The sequence below is a fragment of the Triticum aestivum genome, chromosome 6D, assembly GCF_018294505.1.
Source record: "Triticum aestivum cultivar Chinese Spring chromosome 6D, IWGSC CS RefSeq v2.1, whole genome shotgun sequence".
NCBI lineage: Eukaryota > Viridiplantae > Streptophyta > Magnoliopsida > Poales > Poaceae > Triticum > Triticum aestivum.
Window position 1 is genome coordinate 51,957,876 of NC_057811.1, and position 26,867 is coordinate 51,984,742.

Below are 26,867 nucleotides of genomic sequence, written 5' to 3' on the forward strand. Positions count from 1 at the left end.
TTTTGGCTAGCAAAGATAGGAGCAAGCACCACATGTTAAAGGATCTATGACAATATGACTTCTATGTGAATATAAACAAACATAAATCATTAGGTTGTCTTCCTTTTCCAACGTCAACAATTTTGGCATATAATATTTTGATGGGGGCTCACAATCACAAAATATTTCTAGGATAGTATATCTATATGTGAAACTTTTCTTCCCTTATTAATTCTTTCATGAGTTGCATCATTGACCAGTGCTATGCTTGTCAATATCTAATAAAATTTTCTACTTATACTTTTCCTTATGTGGTGTCATCACCTACCATAAGATTAGCATATGACCTTTTTCATTTATTTCCTTTCTTATTATTTATTTCCTTTCTTTTTATTGCAACTTGAAAGTGAAGAAAGCAAAAACTCAAACTAAATTTTATTATATATCTCACACACGATTACAAGGATAGATCACTAAGCAAACTCTCAAAAAGAAAGGATCGAACTAAACTTTTATTCAACTAAGCAAAATATAACTATGGATCGAACTAAGATAAGTAAAGGCAAAAGATAGTGGGGATGATAGATACCGGGGCACCTCCCCCAAGCTTGGTGGAAGCCAAGAGGAGTGCCCATACCCGATACTCAATTTCTTTTGGTGATGAAGAAGAAGGTGGTGGTGATGAAGAAGATATCTTGTCCTCGGGTTTCCATGGCAGAGGTCCACCATCATAAGAGGAAGAGTGAGTCTCCCGGGTCCTACAACCGGTAGCCAAACTCATACCTTTTAACCTTGCCTCATATTCAAAGACTTGGTTTTGGAGATCGTAAATCTGGCTTTGGAGGAAGTTGATTTGCTCATTGAGGGTGAAGATGATGTCCTTCATGGGCTTTCCATCCACCTTGAGATCACGGGAAAGGTCTGTGATCATGAGGTGATTGGCATTGAGTCCACGTTCCACCATCCCCTTGCAGCGGAAGACATCTTGTTCCATAGCTTCAAGCCTAGCCTCCATGGTTCCTGTCCCCTTGGGACATGGCACGTCGCGGAGGTGAAGCACCCCCTCATGCATCTGGATGACCTGAGGGTGCTGCACCACCTCCCGCAAATATGGTTTGATGACGTTCTTGAAGAAGTTGTCCTTGGAGGAGCTTGAAGAGGCCATACTAGATGGGATCTGACAGAAAACAACAAGGTAAAGAAAACAGAGGATTTCTCCGCGATACGGTGGTCAACAAGTTAGGGGGGTATATAAAGATTTTTATCTTCGGAAGCAAGGAAACTGTAGAAAAACGGAGTCCGAAAGGTACCCTAGGTGGGCACAACCCACCTGGGCGCGCCTGGCAAGCCAACCGCGCCCTAGTGTCTTGGGCCCACCAGGGTACGCTTCCTGGAAGTTTCTTATTTTCCTAATTTTCTAAATATTCCAAAACAGACAAAAATATTTTTGCGGATTTTTCGGAGTCCATTTACTTACCGTATCATGTACCTCCTTATTTTCATGATTCTGGAGTGTTTCGGAAGGACTCTTTATGTGTTCTTCCGGTGTCAAAGTTTGGATAATATTACTTTCAACATTAATAGGCGTACCTGAGATATAATGTTTTAGTCGTTGCCCGTTAACAACTTTCGGGTCAGTACCTTCGGCATTATTTATTTTGATGGCTCCAGACCGATAAACCTCCTCGATAACATAGGGTCCTTCCCATTTTGAGAGGAGTTTTCCTGCAAAGAATCTGAAATGAGAGTTGTACAAAAGAACATATTCTCCGACTTTAAACTCATGCTTTTGGATTCTCTTATCGTGCCATCTTTTGACCTTTTCTTTAAACAACTTGGCATTTTCATAAGCTTGGGTTCTCCATTCATCTAATGAGCTAATATCAAATAACCTCTGTCGGGGGAAATGACACCTATGGAAGCACTGGGATCCCTTCTACGGTTGGCGGGCGTGGGGTTGTGCAAAGAGCGGGTCTGGTAGCCAGCACAAAGATTGTTTACCCAGGTTCGGGCCGCAAAGATGCGTAATACCCTAGTCCTGCTTTGGTGTATATTTGAGTGTTCTTGAGCTTTCAAACTAGCTGTGGTGCGTGCCTTGTTCCAAAGATCTGAATCCTTCTCCAATATGCCTCGGGCCTCCTTTTATAGTTGAAGGGGCCTGCCGCAGTGGCACACAGGAGGTGGAAAGGTATACAGTGGTTAAGCTTATCGCCTATCATTACGGGACAAGGCGCACTAAATGCGCCCCTTAGGTGTCCCGTTGCTTTATTGGGGACGGCGACGAGGCCCGTCCCGTCCGTCGCCGCTCCACCTCGCTCCGACACGCGCCCAGGCCAACGAGGCATGCAACGCCACGCAAGCTGGCAGGCTGCTGAGATGGCGCGGTGGTAGGATATTCACAAAGATCTGCATGCCACCACACAGATGCTTGCTGAGTTGGCCTGGAGGCCGCACGTTGCCACGCAGGTGCCTGCCCAGTTGGTTGGGCTGTCAGCTGCATGGGAACGGCGGTGGAGTCTTGGCAGACGTGGGCCTAGCTGTGGCCCCGCGAGTGTCCTCGACAAGGGTCTTGCCGGGGCCCTGGCAAGGCTCTTGCCGTGGTATCGCGGTCATCCCCGGCAAGGATCTTGCCGGGGGTCTCGTGGATTTCCTCGGCCAGGATCTTGCCGAGGATAGTCGTCTTCTGGTCCTCATCTGATCTCGTGTGTTTATGCTCTTGACAAAGATCTGCATGCCACCATGGAGGTGCCTCCCGAGCCTTGGTTCCAATGTGGTTGATGGTGTTGGAACCCTTGGGCTCAAGGGTGGCGCGCTCTGCTGGCGTTGGGCAAGTTGCCCCAGCAAGGTTCTTGCCGGGGCTCCGGAGGCCGCCCCGGCAAGGGTCTTGCCAGGGGAGTCCAGCTTGCCCTTTTTCTCTTTGTGTATTTGGTCTTGGCGTCGCTCTGCTTGTCTTGTGCCCCTGGTTCCTCCCTTTGCCCCGCTAAGTGTGGTCGTAGGCGCGGCTCTGACTGCCCGTGCACAAGTAGAGGGGTCAAAAGGAGAGCCCCTACTTTTGTACAGCGACAGGAGCCCCCGGGCCTGGGTCACACATAAGCGCAACGCGTTGTTGGGCTAGGCCAAGAATGGTGCGCGGGCAGGCGGGGCGGATTTTTACCGTAGTAACTCCTTCGCTCGCTGCGCTTCCCCACGACCGACGTTGAATGCGTGACATGGAGGGCCGTGCGTGACGTGGGGATCGTGCGTGGGGCGGCCGCTGCCCTCATGCGTCACATCGTGGTAAATGGTAACGAAGCGGCCCGCACCTTCCCCATAAAAAAGGAGAAACTACGGGCGCGACGCCCATTTACCCCTTGTGCTCTCTCCAATCTCGGAACCACCGTCCCTCCCTTCTTCCTTCTCAAGCTCCTGCTTTCGCTCGCCGCCGCCGCGCCTTTGCTATCCCTCATCCTTCGTCTCCCTCAACCGCCATGGCACCCAAAACCAGCAAAAGCAAGGGAGTCGTCAAGGACGTCGAGGGGAAGGAGGCGCCAGAGAGCGAGTTGGCGGCGCGGCGGATGCAGTTCGCCTACTTCCCTTCGATGGTCGATGCAGTCCACCTCCGGGACTACTTCAAGCCCCTGTGGGCGTGCAAGACGAAGGGGCACCCTGCCACGCGCATCATCCCCGCCGGTTTTGCCGAGGCCGGCCCGAATCGGTACCCATTCTTCGTTGATTACTTTTCCTGTGGGCTCTGCACCCTTTCTCCGATTTCTTCAATGACGTCATGCACACCTACGGCTTCCACCTTCTGGATTTCACTCCAAATGCCGTGGCGTGCATGGCCATTTTTGCCCATCTCTGTGAGGGCTTCGCCGGAGTGCATCCCAGCACGGCACTTTTCCGCCACTACTTCTATCCTCCTATCCAAAAGGGAGGTGCCATCTCCGGTTGTGTCGCCTGGATCCCAAGGAGCCAGGAGAAGGGGATATATCTGGAGGGCGCTCAGAAGGAGAGGTGGGAGGAGTGGCGGGGCCGGTGGTGCTGGATTGAGGAAGAGGACCCGCAGGAATTTCGCCAGGTTCGCCAGGCGCCGCCGGTTCACAGAGACGATTGGAGCAATGTCGACGCCGATGATGAGAAGTTCACGGTCGCCACCACTAGGATTCATCGCCTTACCATGGCCTGGCTCACCCTTGAGAAGTTCACGCAAGCTGGCAGGCTGCTGAGATGGCGCGGTGGTAGGATCTTCACGAAGATCTGCATGCCACCACGCAGATGCTTGCTGAGTTGGCCTGGAGGCCGCACGTTGCCACGCAGGTGCCTGCCCAGCTTGTTGGGCTGGCAGGTGCATGGGAACGGCGGTGGAGTCTTGGCAGACGTGGGCCTAGCTGTGGCCCCGCGAGTGTCCTCGGCAAGGGTCTTGCCGGGGCCCCGCCAAGGGTCTTGCCGTGGTATCGCGGTCGTCCCCGGCAAGGATCTTGCCGAGGGTCTCGTGGATTTCCTCGGCCAGGATCTTGCCGAGGATCGTCGTCTTCTGGTCCTCATCTGATCTCGTGTGTTTATGATCTTGACAAAGATCTGCATGCCACCATGGAGGTGCCTCCCGAGCCTTGGTTCCAATGTGGTTGATGGTGTTGGAACCCTTGGGCTCAAGGGTGGCACGCTCTGCTGGCGTTGGGCAAGTTGCCCCGGCAAGGTTCTTGCCGGGGGAGTCCACCTTGCCCTTTTGCTCTTTGTGTATTTGGTCTTGGCGTCGCTCTGCCTGTCTTGTTCCCCTGGTTCCTCCCTTTGCCCTGCTAAGTGTGGCCGCAGGCGCGACTCTGACTGCCCGTGCACAAGTGAGGGGTCAAAAGGAGAGCCCCTACTTTTGTACACCGACAACCTCTGTTCACCAGAAAGTTTTAAATCATAGTTGAGTTCTTTGATTGACCAATATGCTTTATGTTCTAACTCTAGAGGCAAATGACAAGCTTTTCCATAAACCATTTTATAAGGAGACATACCCATAGGATTTTATATGCTGTTCTATAAGCCCAACAAGTGCATCATCTAATTTCTTAGACCAATTTTCCGGGACCTATTGACAGTCTTTTGCAATATTAATTTTATTTCTCTATTGCTAAGTTCAACTTGACCACTAGACCGAGGATGATAAGGTGATGCAATTCTATGGTTAACATCCTACTTGGCAAGCATTTTACAGAAGGCACCATGAATAAAGTGTGAACCACCATCAGTCATTAAATATCTAGGGACTCCAAACCTTGGGAAAATAACTTACTTAAGCATTTTAATAGAGGTGCTGTGATCAACACTATTGGTTGGAATAGCTTCCACCCATTTAGTAACATAATCATGACTGCAGGATGCCGCTAACGCGACACTACGATCAGAGACCCTTTGACGAAACTGTGTGCGATGCATTAATCGCAAACGGTGATGTAAAAAATAGTCAAAAACGATGCAAAATGTTTGTGATGAATGATACATCAAACACGGTTCATATTTTAGTTGCGTGTGCGATGAATGGCATACGGTTGATCTGTACAAACAGGTTGTGATGAGACAGAACAATAGAAATGGGCAGCCAGATCAAGGTGTGTGCGATATACGGAAGACATTTCACTCCGAAGAACCGTTTGCGATGATTGAGGTGAACGCAAACGATTCGGTGTAACACGATGTGTGTGATACCCGGCAAACAGGTCGGTAATCAAAATTGTGTGCGACCATATAGACAGCCCATACAGTATTTTTTTGTGAATTCTGTGCTTGTCATTGCACACAGTTCAACAAACCAACCTGTGGGCGATAATGTAGAAGATCTCTGTCGAATACATATTACTAACCGTCTGCAGTGAGATTGACAGGATAAACAAAGACTGCTTAATTTAGTCCTTCTTCATCTTGTTGTTGTTGTTGGATGGCCCCGTGACATCGTCTTGGCAAGGACGCTTCTTGCCGCTGACCGTTGGCTTTTCATCGCCGCCGCCGTCGTCATCGTCGTTGCTGTCATCGTTGTCCTCCTCCTCGTTCGACCATTCCTCCTCCTCATCATGGTCATCCTATTCTTCGTCCTCTGACGGCTCCTCGTCTGTCTGGTTGTCGTCTGACGACTCCAGAGGCAGCGTCCCTTCCATGAAACGGATATAATCGAGGTCCGGCCTCGACACCGGGCTCATGGAAGACGAGCGGGATGATTCCGATGTTGACCTATCATCGGGCGCCAGACTGCTGGTCGAACTATCATCCTCGCTGTCGCTTGACATGGCTGTAGAGTGTGTGTTAGTATGTAGCGCGGCTTGCCGGGGACGATGAAGATGGTGGACACTTAAGCGGGGTATGCAGAGAAGAGGAACTGCCAATTGAACCGGGTTTTTTTGCACGCGGGGGGGGGGGGGGGGGAATTGAAGCTGGGGTTGACGTATTATCTAACCGGTGATAAAATCAACCGCAATTATTTGTACCCAGTGATGTCGCTTGAAGCTACGTCGGTATTTCCCCAAAGAGGAAGGGATGATGCAGCACAGCGGTGGTAGGTATTTCCCTCAGATATGAAACCAAGGTTATAGAACCAGTATGAGAACCAAGCAACACAACGTAAATATCCCCTGCACACAAATACAAATCCTCGCAACCCGACATGTTAAAGGGGTTGTCAATCCCTTCCGGGGTACGGCGCCTCAAGATAGGCAAACAGATGGGAGATAAATTGTAGTAGATGGATAGATCGAACGCCCAATAAAATAAATATAAATAAAACGCAGCAAGGTATTTTTGTATTTTTGGTTTCGTAGATCTGAAAATAAATGCAAGGACAAATTAGATCGCAAAGGAAAATATATGAGAAATAAGACCCGAGGGACGTAGGTTTCACTAGTGGCTTCTCTCTAGAAAAATAGCAAAAGGTGGGTGAACAAATTACTGTTGGGAAATTGATAAAACTTCAAATACTCATGATGATATCCAGGCAATGATCATTATATAGGCATCACTTCCAAGATTAGTAGACCGACTCCTGCCTGCATCTACTACTATTACTCCACACATCGACCGCTATCCAGCATGCATCTAGTGTATTAAGTTCATGGAAAAATGGAGTAATGCAATAAGAACGATGACATGATGTAGACAAGATCTATCTATGTAGAGATAGACCCCATCGTTTTATCCTTAGTAGCAACGATACATACGTCTTGGTTCGCTTTCTGTCACTGGGATCAAGCACCGTAAGATCGAACCCACTACCGGGCACCTCTTCCCATTGCAAGATAAATAGATCAAGTTGGCCAAACAAAACCCAAATATTGGAGAAGAAATACGAGGATACAAGCAATCATGCATATAAGAGATCAAAGAAACTCATATAACTTTCATGGATATAAAAAGATATAACTGATCCTAAACTCGAAGTTCATCAGATTCCAACAAACACACCGCAAAAGAGTTACATCAAATGGATCTCCAAGTGACCATTGTATTGTGAATTCAGCGAGAGAGAGAAAGCCATCTAGCTACTAACTACGGACCCGAAGGTCGACAAAGAACTACTCACGCATCATCGGAGAGACACCAATGGCAGTGGTGAACCCCATCCGAGATGGTGTCTAGATTGGATCTGGTGGTTCTGGACTCTGCGACGGCTGGATGAATATTTCGTCGACTCCCCTAGGGTTTCTGGAATATTGGGGTATTTATAGAGCAAAGAGGCGGTCCGGGGGGCACCCGAGGTGGGCACAACCCACCAGGGCGCGCCTGGAGGCCCAGGCGCGCCCTGGTGGGTTGTGCCTCCCTCGGGGCACCCCCGCAGGCGCAGCCAGGGCCCAATGTGTTCCTTCTGGCCCATAAAAAATCATCGTGGAGTTTCGTGGCATTTGGACTCCGTCTGGTATTGATTTTTTGCGATGTAAAAAACATGGAAAAATCAGCAACTGGCACTTGGCACTATGTCAATAGGTTAGTACCAAAAAATGATATAAAATGACTATAAAATGATTATAAAACATCCAAGATTGATAATATAACATCATGGAACAATAAAAAATTATAGATACGTTGGAGACGTATCAGCATCCCCAAGCTTAACTCCTACTCGTCCTCGAGTAGGTAAGTGATAAAAACAGATTTTTTTATGTGGAATGCTGCCTATCATGTCATATCATATTTCTTTTCTTTATAGCATGGGCATTTGGACTTTTTATGTAATTCAAAGGAATAGTCTAGTTTTGACATAATAATTTAGATACTCAAGCATATCAACAAGTAACCATGTCTTTCAAAATATCAATGCTAAAATAAGTTATCCCTAGCACATCATGCTCAAACATTGATCCATTCATGAAACACACTCGAATATTAGCTACACCCAATACTTAAGTACGATCATATTGCCTCCTAGTTGGTGCTTTTTATGAGAGAAGATGGAGACTCAAATTCACAATAAAAATTGCATAAAGTAAAAGAAAAGTCCTTCGCAGAGCGGAGTAGGGATTTGTAGAGGTGCTAGAGCTCAAAGCGAAAAAATTAGAGATAAAAACATTTTGGGAGGTGTATCCATCCCACCAACGAAAATGACTTAGAGTTCCCAACACTTTCCATTCTAGATATGCCATAGGCGGTTCCCAAACAAAAAATGAAGTTTATTCCTTTTTCCACCATACTTTCACTTTCCATGGCTAGCCGTATGAATGGTTGCCCTCCATACCAACACTTTCCAAGGAATTTATTATTTGACAACATAAAGTAAATTCATTTTTGCATTTCGGGACTGGGCATCCCTAAGACCTTTGCCTTACTCTCGTGCAATGACAAGTGAATAACACTCATCGTGAGAATATCACATTCAGCATGGAAAATATTGGCCACCCATCACCGCTCCGCGAGCGAAACAAACACACAGAAGAGAAGTTTATTTTGAAAATTTGCTTAGAACGAGAAAAGAATACCACATATAGGTAGATATAGTGGACTCATGTGGCAAAACTGGTTTAAAGGATTTTGGATGCACAAGTAGAGATCATACTTGGTGCAAAGTGAAGGCTTAGCAAAAGATTGGGAAGCGACCAACCAAGAAACAGATAATCTCATAAGCAAGCATTAAGCATAACTAACACCGAATAATGCACCACAAGTAGGATATAATTTTCATTGCATGACTATTGACTTTCGTACTTGCATAGGGAATCACAAACCTTAACACCAATATTCTTACTAAAGCATAATTACTCATCAACATAACTCTCATATCACATCATCATATCTCATAACTATTACTAAGAATCAAGTTTATTTTGTCCAATGATCTTCATGAAAGTTTTTATTATATCCTTCTTGGATATCTATCCCTTTGGGACTAATTTTCATGTGTTGCTTTTCATAAGCTCAAACAAATATAAGTGAAGATCATGAGCATAATTTTTCTTCTTTCTCTCAAAATAATTTAAGTGAAGCAAGAGAGAATTTCTTGAAATTTTTTACTAACTCTCAAATAAATCTAAGTGAAGCAAGAGAGCATTTCTTCAAAAATACTAAGCACACCATGATCAAAAAGATATAAGTGAAGCACTAGAGCAAGTCCATTGCTCATAAAAATTTAAGTGAAGCATATAGAGCAATTCTAGCAAGTCATGACATAATTCTGGATCTCTCAAATAGGTGAGTCCAGCAATTATTGATGACTTAAAACACAAAATATAACAAGCAAAGACTCATATCATACAAGACTCTCCAAGCAAAACACATATCATGTGACGAATAAAAATATAGTTTCAAGTAAAATACCGATAGTTCTTGGAAGAAAGCGGGGATGCCACTCGGGGGCATCCCCAAGCTTAGTTGGTTGCTCATTTTTGGATAATAGCTTGGGATGCTGGGGCCTCCCCAAGCTTAGTTGGTTGCTCATTTTTGGATAATAGCTTGGGATGCTTGGGCCTCCCCAAGCATAGGCTCTTCTATCCTTCCTTCATCCATCGTACGATAACCCAAAACTTGAAAACTTCAATCACACAAAACTCGACAAAACCTTCGTGAGACCCGTTAGTGGAAGAAAAATAAATCACTACTATCAGTACTGTATCAAACCAATTCTTGTACTATATCTACTGTATTCCAACTTTTCTATGGCAAAAACTCTTCAAAGAAAACCATAGTGCCATCAAAATAAGCACACAACACAAAGAAAACAGAATTTGTCAAAACACAACAGTCTGTAGCAATCTGATTTGTTGGAATACTTCTGAACTCCAAAAATTCTGAAAAACTAGGACGACCTGAGTAATTTGTATATTAATCTTGTGCAAAAAGAACTGGCATTTTATCACGTTCTGGTGATTTTTAACAATTATTTTTGTGAGCACAAAGTTTCTGTCTTTTTCAGCAAGATCAAACAACTATCACCCAAGAAGATCCTATTGGTTCTACTTGGCACAAACACTAATTAAAACATGAAAAACACAATCATAACAGTAACATAGTTGTGCTAACACTCAAGAACAGATAGCAAAAAGCAAAAACAAAATTTATTCATTGGGTTGCCTCCCAACAAGCGCTATAGTTTTACGCCCTTAGCTAGGCATAAAGCAAGGATCTAAGTTTTGTCTTCCGAAGTTTTGGCAACTTTTGTAAGGGTTTTCACAAACCCGGGAGGCTCTTTACGCTTCCCTAAATTCTCCGGAAAAGGAACCATGTTAAGATCCAAAATATCCAATCACTTGTTGCAAAGAGTAATCAGAGTATTCATGCGATTGATACTACCATTGAGGTGTTTGTGGGGTTCATTATATTTCTGTATTTCAACCAATGTTTATGCAAATCACCAAGTTTGTCCAACATTTGAGCTCCCTCGGGGGTAAAAGGAAACCCCTTCTTTTGAGGTGGAATTCCCAAAATTCCCTCTAAGATTTCATAGGCAGCATTGGCATCAAGTTCAATAAAATTTCCTTTAGTGGCAAAATCGAGAAGTTGTCTATGATGCAAAGCCAATCCTATGTAAAAATTACAAAGCAAAACCTTGGCGTCCCCCTTTAAGTTGGAAATACGATACGATTCCATAAGCCTATACCAGGCATCTTTCAAATTTTCTCCTTGTCTTTGCTTGAACTACAAGACTTCAAAATCTGGTGACAAAGGAGGAGTAGGGACGCTAGCCATCGAGACTAGAAAGCAAGAGAATGGCAAACGGAAAAAGAGAGGCGACTAAAATAGCAAATTTTTCTGAAGTGGGGGAGAGGAAAATGGCAAATAATGTAAATTACAAGGAGATGATATTTGTGATTAGGAACCTGGTATATGTTGAAGATCCTCCCCGGCAATGGCGCCAGAAATTCCATTTGATGTCGCTTGAAGCTACACCGGTATTTCCCCCAAAGAGGAAGGGATGATGCAGCACAGCGGCGGTAGGTGTTTCCCTCAGATATGAAACCAAGGTTATCGAACTAGTAGGAGAACCAAGAAACACAACATAAACAACCTCTGCACACAAATAACAAATCCTCGCAACCCGACGTGTTAAAGGGGTTGTCAATCCCTTCCTGGGTATGGCGCCTCAAGATAGGCAAACGGATGTGAGATTAATTGTAGTAGATTAATAGATCGAATGCCAAATAAAATAAATATAAATATAACGCAGCAAGGTACTTTTGTATTTTTGGTTTAGTAGATCGGAAAATAAATGCAAGGAAAAAGTAGATCGCAAAGGCAAATATATGAGAAATAAGACTCAGGGGCCGTAGGATTCACTAGTGGCTTCTCTCTAGAAAAATAGCAAATGGTGGGTGAACAAATTACGGTTGGGCAATTGATAGAACTTCAAATACTCATGACGATATCTAGGCAATGATCATTATACTGGCATCATGTCCAAGATTAGTAGACCGACTCCTGCCTGCATCTCCTACTATTACTACACACATCGACCGCTATCCAGCACGCATCTAGTGTATTAAGTTCATGGAAAAACAGAGTAATGCAATAAGAACGATGACATGATGTAGACAAGACATCTATGTAGAGATAGAGCCCATCATTTTATCCTTAGTAGCAACGATACATACGTGTTGGTTCCCTTTCTGTCACTGGGATCAAGCACCGTAAGATCGAATCCCCTACCAAGCACCTCTTCCCATTGCAAGATAAATAGATCAAGTTGGCCAAACAAAACCAAAATATCGGAGAAGAAATACGAGGCTACAAGCAATCATGCATATAAGAGATCAAAGAAACTCAAATAACTTTCATGGATATAAAAAGATATAACTTATCATAAACTCGAAGTTCATCAGATCCCAACAAATACACCGCAAAAGATTTACATCATATGGATCTCCAAGAGACCATTGTATTGAGAATTCAGTGTGAGAGAGAAAGCCATCTAGCTACTAACTACGGACCCGAAGGTCTACAAAGAACTACTCACGCATCATCGGAGAGGGACCAATGCAGGTGGTGAACCCCATCCGAGATGGTGTCTAGATTGGATCTGGTGGTTATGGACTCTGCGGCGTCTGGATGAATATTTCGTCAACTCCCCTAGGGTTTCTGGAATATTGGGGCATTTATAGAGCAAAGAGGCGGTCCGGGGGCACCCGAGGTGGGCACAAACCACCAAGGCGCACCTGGGCCTCCTGACGCGCCCTGGTGGGTTGTGCCTCCCTTGGGGCACCCCCAGGTGCAGCCAGGGCCCAATGTGTTCCTTCTGGCCCATAAAACATCATCATGGAGTTTCATGGCATTGGACTCAGTCTGGTATTGATTTTCTGTGATGTAGAAAACATGGAAAAAACAGCAACTGGCACTTGGCACTATGTCAATAGGTTAGTACCAAAAAATGATATAAAATGACTATAAAATGATTATAAAACATCCAAGATTGATAATATAACAGCATGGAACAATAAAAATTATAGATACGTTGGAGACGTATCACCCAGTCGCTCCAAATTCCCGGGGTTGCACAGGTACCACTATTTGGGTGGTTTCCTTTTTCAGGACAAAAACAAGGAACGAGTTTTGGGATTATGCACCGATACCGGTACGAACAGAGTAGGAAAGTTGGCAAGCAATACAATGGGCTCTTCTTATTGATAAAGCCAGTAATAATCAAACTAGAAAGGAAAAGAAAAAAGACAAAGAAAAATATCTGCACGAATCTTCGCGTAACATCAATGGCATAGGACCTAGATGTGCATTACTTAGAGCACATCTAGATGTGCTTTAGCAATACTGTCAAACAAAACCCCTAATCATCATTGCAAACAGTGCATAGAACATGGCTAATGCGACAACCACAGCTACACATGCTAGTTCCTTCCTGTCTCTTGCTTTTCATCTGTTGCCTGTGATTGATTCTTTCTTGCTTCATCGTACTGATTGTACATTCCAGATCAGCTACTTCCTTCTTCAGCTTTATGTTATCTTCTGCGAGCTTGGTGATAACACTCCGAGCCCTGCCATGCCATTCTTCATCCAGCCAGTTAAAAAAGGCACAAGCCACATATCCCTGCCAATGTTAAATAGTATTCAGGATGAGCGGTGGCATTAACTGAAGTAAAATGATGAACTTAATTAGCACTAACCTCTAAGGGGCAACTGAGAAACCGCCTGCCAATGTCGAATCCCTCTGTGCATACACGTCGAGCGGGAGTGTGCCCGTGCACACAACTCAAATTTTGGTACTTCTCGGTGGCGCAAAACTCAGAGTCGAACTCGTGTTGCGGGAGTCTAGAGTCATGCTCCGGATCCGGCAGCAGATCGCTTTCCTAGGGGGGGGGGTCATTCAGGACGGATTCAACAAGGAGCTATACTTTGGACATGCTAAAAAAGATCGGGATAGATTGGAACGTGACAGGACGATTCGGATCTGTAGTACACCTGCCTTCTGATGACCTTAGGCAAGTTCTCAGCGGCGACCGCCGTCGTGGCGGCGATACGAGCAGGAGCAGCCGCACCAAAACCATCAGCACCCTCGTCCGCATTCCCCCAATGTCAGCGCCACGCGAGGGAATTTGGAGGCTATGTAGGGATTTGGGGGAAATGGGGAAACTGTGGAGATAAGCTAATGGTCGGGAACTACTTATGGCATATGTTGTAACATCCCAAAATTCTAAATTTTGGAATCTTATATTAAATAAATAGTTTATGATTGTTTGTTTGATTGTTGTGTGATTGATTCTGTGAAATTGAGTGGAATTTGAAACTTTGTGAAAGGTGAATGAGAGGGAATGAAATGACTTTCCCAAATTTTCATCCTTGCATTTTGATCTTCATGAATTCAAATTCATTTCATCACAAAAACCCTAGAGTGAGGATATGACTTCTTCCATTTAAAGAAATGAAAAGGGATTTGAAATGATTTGAAATCCATCTGAAAACATTTCAAATTCAGAAACTTTAAGCAACTCAATGATTTTCATGAGAGAAGATAAAATGACTTCTTCAAATTATATGAAATATGAGTTGGAAGTTGAAAGTAATAAAATTAAAAGTCCCTTTGAAGGTATTTTGAAAACCCCTTACATTTGGAGTTATTTGGCTTCTATTCAAATTATTTTTCTCCTAAAACTAAATAAATGGTGATAAGGGTAAAGTGAATCCCTTCGATAGAAAATTAGGAGAAAATAAATTTGGAATCATTTTGGTGATTTAAAAATGTTTTATTGGGTTTTTTGGCAATATTAACACTGTTTGCCTTATTTGAATTTTTGATTTTATTTGGAGTTGAAAAATAGTTCATGTTGTAGCATTTCTTATTATGATAATTTTGATATATATATATATATATATATATGTGTCCTATATAAAGTTATATTTTATTTTCTCTTTATTTATTTTTTCCTCTGTAGAAATTAAAAAAAACCAACATGCCAGCCAGTCTAGGCGGCCCAGCCAGCCGACCGCACCGCAGCGTGCCCCAGCACGCCCGCGCCCGAGACCGCCACAGATCGGCCGCCCGATCGCTCTCCCTTACTCTCGATCTTCCTCTTCCTCATTGACCCATCGGCCCCACCCTATCCCTAACCCCTCGCCCATGACACCGCGCCAGAGCGCGTTCGACGCCGTCGCCGTGTCCGAATTCCACGTGATCACGATCCCGAGTCGCCCCCTTCTCCATGAAGGTTCCCTATAAAAGGCCAAGCCCCTCCTCTCTCGCACCCCCTAAAACCCTGCACCAAAAACCCACCGCAGCTCGCGCCCTTGCCGTCCCGATCTCGCTGCTGCGGCCGCAGTTCGCCGCCTGCTCCGACGCCGGTGAGCACCCCCTCGACCCCTATTTCCACCCACATACTTCCCTCATTGTTGCCCACCTTTTTGACAAGGTCTGCCGCCCTCTTATACACAGCAACGTCATCCTCGAGCATCACCGCCCGTCGCCGGAGCACGTCGGGCACAGGAGCTTGATGAGCTCGTTCCGCTTGTCTCCGTCATCTTCAACCACTACCGAGACCAGCCCCAAGCTCCCCAAGCTCCGCCGCATCGCCTCGACGCCACCGCCGCCCTCCCCGACGATCAGAGCCGCCGCACCGTCATCTTCGTTTGTCGCTGCCACCGCAGAAAGCCGCCACCTCCCTCCACCGTCCGATCTTTGATCTAGGGCGTAGATTAGCTCAGTGTAACGTTTCGGTTTTATTTCATATAGATCGGTATTAGTCTGGTTTATTCCCGGTTTAGCTACGGTTTATTTTTGTTTAGATCGAATAGGTTTTCTTTTATTAGCCCGTATATGTTTAGTTAAAGTTCGCTCGTGCGTTAGATAGTTACAGATTGCACCCAATTCGGCTCGGTAGCGCCTATTTATTTTTTTAGTTACTAGGGAAAGAGCCCGTGCGTTGCAACGGGTATACATATTCTATGCTCGTGCTTTTCTACGGAGCGAACACAAATTTTCATGAACCACAACTGGCCGATTTGCTCTCCTAGCTAGCAATTCAGCAACCAGTCCCATCTTCCATCACCGATGCATCCCTCCCCCACTCACCGGTTCCCTCCCATTTACTTTGGTCAGTTCCATGCCATCTCTCCTCAATCCCCCCTCCCCCCTAACCACTTACACTTTTGGCCGCAACCGTATGATCAATCTTATTGTCGTCTTTCTTCGCGTGCCTGTGCTTGAGGGGCACGTGATCAGCACGAAACTCTTGATACCCACTGATCTACATGCCATTCTTCTCTTTCCTCCTCACAGGGCTGACCACTGCCACCATGGTACGCAACAGGCGGCTACACGGCCGGCCTTCCGATTCACCACCGCGAGCAACATCGGCACACAACTACGCAACAGGCGGCTACACGGCCGGCTTTCCATTCACCACCGCGAGCAACATCAACACACAAACTGCAAACTCTCACAGTGGGGCCTCCCTCTCAATTTCTCTACCACAAATTACAAGCAGTGGGAAATAAATCATCCCAGACAAATAAAACAAAATTGTGACAGAACCCTTGCAGAAACTAACAAAATAAGGAGAGTTGCATACACATATCAGCATAGATGTCATTGTTCTACATATATACACCAAATTTGCACTCGGAGAAGAAGCGGTAGAAAGTAAACAAAAATATGATGAAATTGCACCTGATTCTTAAGTATACGTAACTCTGCATATGAGGCATGATCCCTCTACCTCTGCAAGCATAGCAAGAAGAGTAATTAAGTGCTAATTAAAGCTTCATACTGTAGCTTGAGCACAATAGTAATTAAATCCAGTATAAGCTAGCTTTGTTGGCATATATATGTGCACTTGCAGAACTATGTAATCCATATAAAAAATACAACATGCAATGGGAGGGACTTGCATTGTTATCAGATGCATTGGCACTGTGCATATACATACATTACTATATGTACGATGAAATTTAAAAATTGTGAAGAGAAATAAATAGAATACGTGTGAAATATATGTAGAAATATTAATGTTTGGGAGCTGCCTCGAGTGTTAGCCAGCGTGCAGCCGTTCCCGAACAGGTTGCACTCGCCACCGTGCTTTGGCTCTGCAGCAGTGCATGCTCGGGCTGTCAGGCAACTGCTGGAATGCTGGTTTTCGCATCACGGCCCGATGCAACCGCTCGCTGCCGCTGGTGTGCCGAGCCTCAATGCGCGTCGCCGACTCTCACTGCATGCCTCCGCCTCCCGTGCGCTGTCCCGAGCATCACACGTCTGCCTGCAGGAGTCGCTGCACCGCTCCTGACCGTCACCACCATGCACCAACGGCAACCGCGTTCCCGAACAGCCCACGCGCCTTGGCCTACCTGGCCGCAAGCATCGTGTTCTTGGCACCACTGCGATGGGCCAAGGCCGCGTCGCATGCTCCATCGTGCCGCCGTGCCACCACGAGCCGTTCTGCCGCCCAAGTGCCTAGGCCACGCCGGCCAGCAAGAACTTGGGCGGGAAGCCATGGCCGTCGGGGGTAACGCGCGAGGCCCCGCGTGGCGGAGCGCCTGGAGTGCGACGGCTTGGTGAGCCCCAGCTATCTGGCCACCACGGAGTTGATCCCGTCGCAGCCGACCAGCACCTTTGCCCGGAGAGTTGAGCCGTCAGCGAGGTGGAGCATCTTGGCGCCGTCGCCGTCGCCGTCGGCAACTCCGCCGCCAGGACCTGCAGCAGCACGTCCCGCCTGACGCAGCGGAACTCGTCCCTGAAGTCCACTTCCTTCGCTATCTCACCCGTGGGCGCCGACATGACGCGCAACCCTTGGATGTGCAGGTGGAGCTTCCTGATATGGTCGCCGACGCCGAGGGCGCCGAGCGCGCGGAAGGCGTTGGGCCAGGTGGCGAAGGGCCCGGAGCGCCGGGGACGACTCCAGCACCACGCTCCTCACCCCTTTCCCGTGCAGCCCTAGCGCGGCGGCGAGCCCGGCGCCCACGATCACGATGTTCTCGCCGGACTCCTCTTGCCGCTGCATGCTTGCCGCCGCTGCGGATAGCAACGAGGTCGAGGCCACGTAATCGGCGGACTTTCGGAAGAGAGCGCCTGATTGTTTAACACGAATAAACCAACCAATCTAGAGCTAATTAGTACCACCTCATTTATATTACGATTTTATCCATACAAATTGTATAAAAGCGTATTATGACATGAAAAGAAAGCGTATTATGACGGTGAACCCGACAAAGTCAATCCGTGCTTTATTATTAAAAATAATATATATATATATATATATATATATATATATATATATATATATATATATATATATATATATATATATATATATATATATTAGGGAGAGATTAGGGAGAGATATTTTCGTTCTGTTTTAAAAACAGAAAAGTTCCAATCTTGTAAAATCTGTTTCTCTTAGGTTATTTAGAGTTATTGATTGATTCTTTTTGCTCTAGTTGGGTAATTTCCTATAGTTTCTGTAGAAAATAATTTCGGCCATGTTTTAGTTGTTAAAAAAATGTTTTATACGAGTTTTAGTCAGATTAGTATTTCTGCTATAAAATGAGCTAGAATTATATTTTTAGGCAATTCTTTTTGTCACCGCTTTGCTTTGACCTTGCCTAGCAGTAGGATTAATTTGGGCATTTATAGATTTTATTAAAATTAGTTTATCATGAAAACAATCCTGTTTTATTTTATTTTAACTAGTTGTTGTTTCTGTTGTTTTAATTACTTAAAAATTATTTCCACCTCTGTTTTATTTTATTTTTGATTAGCTTCTGTAGTTATAGAGGGTGAACTTTTATTTACAGGAAAATATGATGCTTATTTCTTATTCTTGTTTTGTTTTAATCATATCTAGAGTTTAAAAATAGTCTTTTGAGGTTTTTCTTTTTGCTAGTAAAAGGTTATGAAAAATACCTTCTGTTATTTCAATAAACACTATTTATTTTTTGTTAATTAGTTTAGTGTTTTAAGTGCTATTAAGTTTTACTTAGGGCAAAACTATATTAGTTGTTTGTAGTAAAGTCTTAGACTTTCCCTAGTAGTTTTCTTTGTTGTTTTATTCGAGGGTTCTTTGGAATTTGTTTGAGTTTTATTATTGAGTTTCTTTGTTGTTTTGATTGTTATTTTGAGTGCTAGAATTGTTTGCTAGGATGTTTGCTAATATGAATGCTATGTCTGTTTAATATAGATTTTCAACGGAGTGACGAATAGTTCTACCAAGTCTTTAATTCTGAGAGTGTTGTTATCTTCATCAAGTAATACCAGGCAAGTTCACTTTGACCATGCTTTTCATGCCTATGTTTTTATTGCATTTAGTGTCACCATTCATAATCGCTCCAGTAGTTATATTGACTTCTTGTAGTTGAGTAGGGTAGAAACCCATCACCCTGTTATCAAGCCCGGGACGCTATATAGTTTTAATGCTACGCTATAGTAGACGGGGTTGGTATGAGTGCTTGGGAGTGGTGTGAGTATGAAGAACTCTACGTCAATGACGACAACTCCATGATGGCATCTGCAAGGACTGCATCTTTAAGGCCAAGACTCAAGACAAGAATTCAGTATACCTCTGGGGTGGAGAATGGTTAAGAAGGGTACATTGGTGCATCCATTACTCGGTGATTCCGGAGAAGCGCCGTGATATCATGCGGAAAGCTCCACCCAGGCTAAAAGAGACGGAAGCATACTTCATGCCCGGAAGCTTACCTGTGCAACCTCAAGTCACTATGGGCTCTGGCTTGGTTGACCCTAGTGGTGACTCTGGCTAGGACGGTGCTAGTAGATGTAGAACTATGGTAGGATTGGATGAGCACCGGATAGTGGTCAGAGGAACTCTTTGGAAGACCATGTTTCGGTCATCTTGTTCTCAAACACCCTGAAGTGCGAGAACGTAAAAAGAGGGATCGAATCTTGCAGGTAAAGTGTACAAACCTCTGCAGAGGGTTAAAACCTAATCGATTAGCCATGTCCCCGGTTAGGGACAATTTGAGCCTATGGACTTGGATCTATCTTGGAACTCTCAACGCCGGATTGATAACTTAATAGTGGGCAACTTATGATGATTTGGGCTATGAGACATCGGTTGGCGGAACCATGTCATGGTATAAAACTTCGCAGTACAGACTCAGGTCATTTCCTTTGTTGTAGGGAAAATAAAACCAGCTTTTATGCAAAAAACCTCAGACCCAGAGCCACAAAGCCTTATTGCATATAGAGTAGTTTTATCATATGTTTCCTCATATAGTGATCTTGCCGGTACATTCAATGTTCTGACCTACATGGCTGCAACATATCATGTTGCAGGATTTTCTTCGACGAGTAAGAGTTACGATACAGTCTACACTCAACTTGCCGATGACGTTGATGGGACTCCACACCCATTTAATTGTTTCCGCTGAGTATTATGAGGTATATATATATATATATATATATATATATATATATCAGTTTTACATTATTTATACATGTGATTGCACTTTGATATATACATTGATGTACTGTGTGTGCCAGCATACTGATCCAGGGATGGCACATATACACAGAGGCTTGTCCGTCTGAGGTCGCGTCGCTACAGATATGGTATCAGAGCACATGTTGACTGTAGGACATGACACTAGAAATCGGAAAGCCCCTAGGACAGGATATCTCTAAAACTTTATTTTCAAAAGAACTCATTACTTCTCATCTTTTCTGATTTTATCAAATAGTCCCTCTTACCTTAAATAGTTAGAATTTACCATATCCCTTTTGACCACTCAGAGGATCAACTGAAGCCACTCCAAGAAGGACAAGATATCGGACAACCAATGACCTCTTCAGAGTAAAAGGATTTCACCATGGATTAGAAGAGTGGAAGCTACAACAGTTGAAGACTCCGAAGACTTGAAGAATTTCAAGACTCCGAGGAATTATTTGACCTTTAGATGACCAAACCCCTGTTATATACTCACGTTAGATACGATGATTTGTGAGCTGTCGTTTGTTTGATGTTTTTCTGACAACCACAAAATAAAACCCGTTGCTTCAAAACTATTGTTTGTATTGCGTGTATCTCCCTCTATCTTCCGTATCTCATCCCAAAACCCTTGGACCCAATAGATGATGAAAGAATATGGAGTTGTATTTCCAAGATCGATGACACAGCCGGAGGTAGCACAATGGATACGAAACATGGAAGATCGCATGAAGGAGCACCGTATTGAAGGAGAGTATATGGTTCCATACACCTTACGGCGCATTACACAAGATGCTGCAACACGGCGAGAGATACATCAAGCTATACAAGGATGGAATGGAGCAAATGCTTGGGAAGCATTCAAGACGATTCTACTGAGGTCTCATTTTATCCAGAAGCCCGGTGACGGTAAAATGAAGCAAACTTGTGCATGCAAGTTATGTGGAGAAATAGGACACACCCAGGAGGAACACAAGGATGGATGCCCTCATTGCGAGGAGAATCACCCAGCCGAAGAGTGCCCGACTGGGCAAGTTACTTGTTTCCTGTGTGAAGGAACTACACACTACCCTGGTCAGTGTCACATTTACCCCAAGGTACAAGAAATTACCAAGCAGCAGAAAGAAGCCGTGAAAGAAACCCTCAGGGAAAATTCAGAAGAACCTGCGATGAAGGAAGTTATTGAAGACCCTGATGGTGAAGGCCTAAACAGATTATTCGCCCAAGCCTGCTACTCATGTGGAGAAGAAGGACATTTTTTAGAATATTGCACGAAGGAAAGCCAAGAGTATCTCAGAGACGTCCCGACATCAGAAGTGAAGTTTGACCCTCAGCAAATAGAATCTCTGATCATTACGGAGAAATCCAGGAAGAGAAAACGAAGGCATCCTCAGAACAACCCAATTTCTGCAGAGAAGGACCTGAGTCATATCACTTGTTACAGATGCAAGTATTTAGGTCATTATGCTAGCAAATGCCCAGCAAGGAAGCCAACAACCCAAGGAGCCAAGATAACCACTAGGAAGCCCCTGGATTTGTTTGAAGTCATTTGTTTACGCTGCAAAGGAGTAGGACATTTTGCCAGAGAATGTTCAGACCGAGGAAAGCTTGAGCGGAGTAGTTGAGATCTTGATATTGGAATAAAGCATGTGATAAATGTGGAATACACTTTTAATTTTGGGGATGTTGAGTTGAGTTATGAAATGGAAATTGTAATAGCTCATGAAGCAATAAAAGTTGATGTGGTTGGAATCTCATGTGAAATGTTATGAGTTATCGTTGATTGTGAGTGCCTGTCTCATTATCTCACCCAGACTTAAACCTTGAACCCATGGACAAGCTGATCCCAAACCTTTTCCCAGAAAAAAATAACCACATTTCACCCAAGGAAATACATACATTATCCTGAGTACCCCTTCTATCTTATACCTGCGGATGACAACCCTTTATGAGTCTTTTCTCAAGGGCCCGGAAACGATCATGACCTGACTAGTGATCAGGATTACCCAAAGATCCTGAAGGACATGATGAATCATATTCATCTTGAAGGAGATGCAGTCCACAAGGGTTATCATTTCATGGAGAATGGAGTTGAGCTTTGGTATGTGGAGGTACACCTCCACCGTGTGAAGGGAGTTTGCCCAAAGACTATGTGTCAATACTTTTTCATTTCTCGAGTACCACGAGCAACATTCTTCGACTATGTTTGTGAAGCTGCTTTGGAAGCCATACGTCAGATTGGAGAAATACTTGAAGCAAGACTCCGTCACACTCAGGAATACCTGAGAGAGGTACATGCAGAGATGATGGAGATGAAGCTGATGGCCACGATGATGAAGCAGAAGATCGATGATTTCAAGGATCACATCGAACAATTCCAGTGGGATTGAAGCATCTTCAAGTAGGGAAAATGAATAAAGATGGAAGTAATGCTTGACCATACCAAACTATGTGGATGGCAACATTTGTAATAAAGTACTTTTGGAATTTGAATTTTGAGTAGTGATTAAGGATCTAATACCGGATTTTATATGAAGAGAGTATGAATTATGGATGCACCAGTACATTTTATTTTTATGGTAATACCCTGTGAGAACACCTGACCAATGGTAAGGAAAATATATTCCACAGAGTGGAGTTTGAACAAAATGAGTTGGAGTTTTGTTTTAGTTATGATGGTTACCCCAAGAGTACGAAGGAATGAACTACTCACTACTGCAGGATACTGCTAACGCGACACTACGATCAGAGACCCTTTGCCAAAACTGTGTGCGATGCAATAATCGCAGACGGAGGTGTAAAAAAACCGTCAAAAAAGGTGCAAAACATTTGCGATGGCGGAGCCATCAAACAAGGTTTAGATTTTAGTTGCGTGTGCGATGAAGGACAGACGGTTAATCCATTCAAACTGTCTGCGACGAGGCGGAACAACATAAACGGGCAGCCATAACAATGTGTGTGTGATGCAGGACACACGGTTAATCCATTCGAACTGTTTGCAATGAGGTAGAACAACAGAAACAGGCAACCATATCAATGTGTGTGTGATATACGGCATATGTTTAACTCGCACGAACTATTTTCGATTAGGGAGCATAACAGAAATGGTTCAACTTAACAAGATGTGTGTGATATGCGGCATACAGTTCACATGGATGAACTGTTTGCGATGAGCCAAAAGAACACAAACGAGTCATGTAAGCAAGATGTGTGTGATACATGGCAAATAGCCGACTCGGATGAACTGTTTGCGATGAGAAATTACAACACAGACGGTCAATACAGTTACTTCGTGTGCGATTCTGTGTGTACAAAAAACTTTGAAAAATGCAAACTAGTTGCTTGCGGTGGCGTAGTATCGCACATGATGCGTCTACGAATACTCGTGTGCGATGAATAGTATGTTACACATACGTTTCCTTATGTTAAAATGTGTGTGAATTTGCAATATGGATAGTTAATATCCAAATGCCTTCTGGACATTGGGCACACGCTTAAACTCAATGAACAGTGTACGATACTAATACTTTCCATGAAAATTTATGAACTTGGGTAACAGCATTTGAGTAACATATATATAGTGGTTACACTATTCGACAAAAAGAAGGTTTTCGTAACACGGTTTTGACAACCATATGGTCCATATCTACATACTTAACATAGTAACAACTATCACATTTTAAGAGGCTAAGGACCAACAACCATATGGTCCATATCTACATACTTAACATATATAGTAACAGCTAGCACACACTACTAGGAAAAGGGCTATAGATGGAATGGCCACTAATGGCGCACCAGACATGTGGTGCGCCATTGCTATATAGCAATGGCGCACCACGTGCTGGTGCGCCATTAGTGTGAAAGACACTAATGGCGCACCAGACAAACGGTGCGCCATTAGTAACAAATTTTATTTTTTTTTATTTTGCCAGACATACTAATGGCGCACCAGGACATAGTGCGCCATTACTAGTTGTAACTAGTAATGGCGCACCAGCAACATAGTGCGCCACTAAAATATTTTTTTATTTTTTTACTTTTTTGCAAAACTACTAATGGCGCACCTGGTGCAGTGCGCCATTACTAGTTTAAGCTAGTAATGGCGCACTGCTCCCCGTGCGCCATTAGTGTATATTTCCTGGACACTTGATCTCGATCCCCCTCCATCTCGATCGCTATCCCACCTCGCCAGATCCGGCCCCCCTCGCCGCCGAGCACCCCCCGCACCCTCTACCCCGCTCCACCGGGCGCCGCCGCCAACCCCCCGCACCCTCCCCCGCTCCACCGCCGCCGACGACCCACCGCACCCTTCCCTGCTAGCTCCACCGCCGCCGCCGACGACCCACCGCACCCTCCCCCGCTCCACCGCCATCGACGACCCACCGCACCCTAGCTCCCCTGCTCCACCGCCGCCGATGACCCACCGCACCCTCCCCGGCCCGCTCCACCGCCGCCGACGACCCCCTGCACCCTCTCCGGCCTGCTCCACCGTCACAAATGAATGCTATAGCTAATTCCTCCCTCTCCCTCGCCAGTTCCCCTTCGTCCCTCTCCCCCGCGCCAGTTCCTCTCCGTCCGCTCCCAATCCGCGCCCCCGCCGCCTCCCTCTCCCCATCCTCCCCTCCGACCCCACCCCACTCTCGCCGGAGTAGCGCCGCAGGGCCGACACCAACCTCGCCCTCGCCCGCGCGCGCCGCAACCTCCGCCTCGCATTCAACAGCTACACACATTCTACACCGAGGACAATGACATGAAGAGCGATGGTTATCAGAACTCCGGGGTAACGATGGAATCCTACACCGGTAACGACAAGGACAGAGCACCCCCGCAACCCCCGACGACCCACCGCACCCTCCCCCGCTCCACCGCCGCCGAGCACCCCCCGCACCCTGTTTTTATAAAAATTATTACTGTTTTTATAAAAAAATATTACTGTTATGATTTAAACAATTTTCAACATATTTAAACACAAATAAATATCAAACAGCATTTTAAATGCATTTTTTATAAAAATTATTACTGTTTTTATTAAAAAAATATTACTGTTATGATTTAAACAAGTTTGAACATATTTAAACACAAATAAATATCAAACAGCATTTTAAATGCATAAAAATAAAATTGGGGAGCCTGGGAATCGAACCCAGGACCTCCTAGTGTGTGTGCTGCGTGCTGACCAGTCGGGCTAATGGGCGTGTTCTGATGGAGATAGGGTTAGGTGGGATATAACCTGACCAGTCGGGCTAGTAAGTAAAACAAACTTCTAATGGCGCACCAGGGGGAGGTGCGCCATTAGAATCGACGTACTTATGGCGCACCATGGGGAGGTGCGCCATTAGAATTTATACTTGTTCCCCTCGCACTGTCGCCTCCCTCCCTCCCTCCCTCGCTCGCCAGATCCCCCACTCCTCGACCCCAACCGTACGCCGCCGCCCCCTTGCTCCGCCCCCTCCGTCCGCCGCGCCTCCACGTCGTCCGCCGCTGTGGTCTTGCGCTGCCTCGACGCCGCCGCCCCGACCCCCGCCGGACTCCACCCCCGCCCCAGCACGTACGTCCCCTCCCCCTTCCCCCATCCCCCTAGCTTCTCCTCCTCCTCCTCTCACCACCCGTGCCTTCTTCTGCTCGAAAGGTCAAGAAGGCGGCCAAGGACGCCGACGACATCACGGGCCCCTTCCTCCGGATCGCCGCCCGCAGCCTCCTCGACGCCGGCGTCCACCGGAGCACCACGACCGCGTCTGCGACCTCGTCTCTGCTCCGCCGCCGTCTACGACCTCGTCTGCGACCGCGTCCATCAAGGTGAGTTCTTCCATGGATCACTTCCAGGCCGTCGGTGCCATCCTGTTAATCAAGAGTGCTACTCCATCTAACTGTCATGAGGGATTATGGTGAATTTGCAATGCAATGCCAGTACTACACCTGACGATTTGCAATGCCAGTGTGAATTTGCAGTGCAAAAAAATTGCCAGGTCTGCACAATTGTTGTTCTAGTTACTTTCGAAACAAGGAGAGCTTTGATGTTGACTAGCATGCTGATAAATTATGAGAAATTAAAGTTTCTCAGATATGCCAGCAAGAAAATTCCTGTTGTTAAATTCACTGAAAATTCAGTTAATTTGGCTTTACTGAAAACCTTACTGAAACTAAATTCAGTTAGCTGGGTCATCTTCCACTTGAGAGGCTGGAATGATATCAGTGGCAATTATTTCCTATGATATGATGTAGCAGTAGTAGTAGTATATTGTGCTTAGGGCATGAATCATATGCAGCAGTAGTAGTAGTATTTTGTGATGAGGTTGGAGATTATGACCCCCAAACTAAATCTCCTAGGACCACAAATCATACCATCTCATCCATATAAGAAGCTTGAACAGCACCTTAACAATGAGGCACTACTAATTGGGCTGCTGTTTCCTCCCCAAAAGAAGGCATCTGTGGGTTGCTTCTCAACCCTGGTGCCTTGCAGGTGAGATCACCTGTTTACAGCTTTCTCTTGCTGCATAGGAAAGGTATTTTGCAGTGCTCAAGCAAAGTGAGGATAGTTTTTGCACAACAGCTGAATGTAACTGAATT

General features: G+C 45.2%; 1 pseudogene; it reads right to left on the reverse strand.

Annotated features, from left to right (window-relative positions):
- Nucleotides 1-17,305: 17,305 nt before the first annotated feature.
- On the reverse strand, nucleotides 17,306-17,852 carry LOC123142418 (monooxygenase 2-like; annotated as a pseudogene).
- Nucleotides 17,853-26,867: the final 9,015 nt, after the last annotated feature.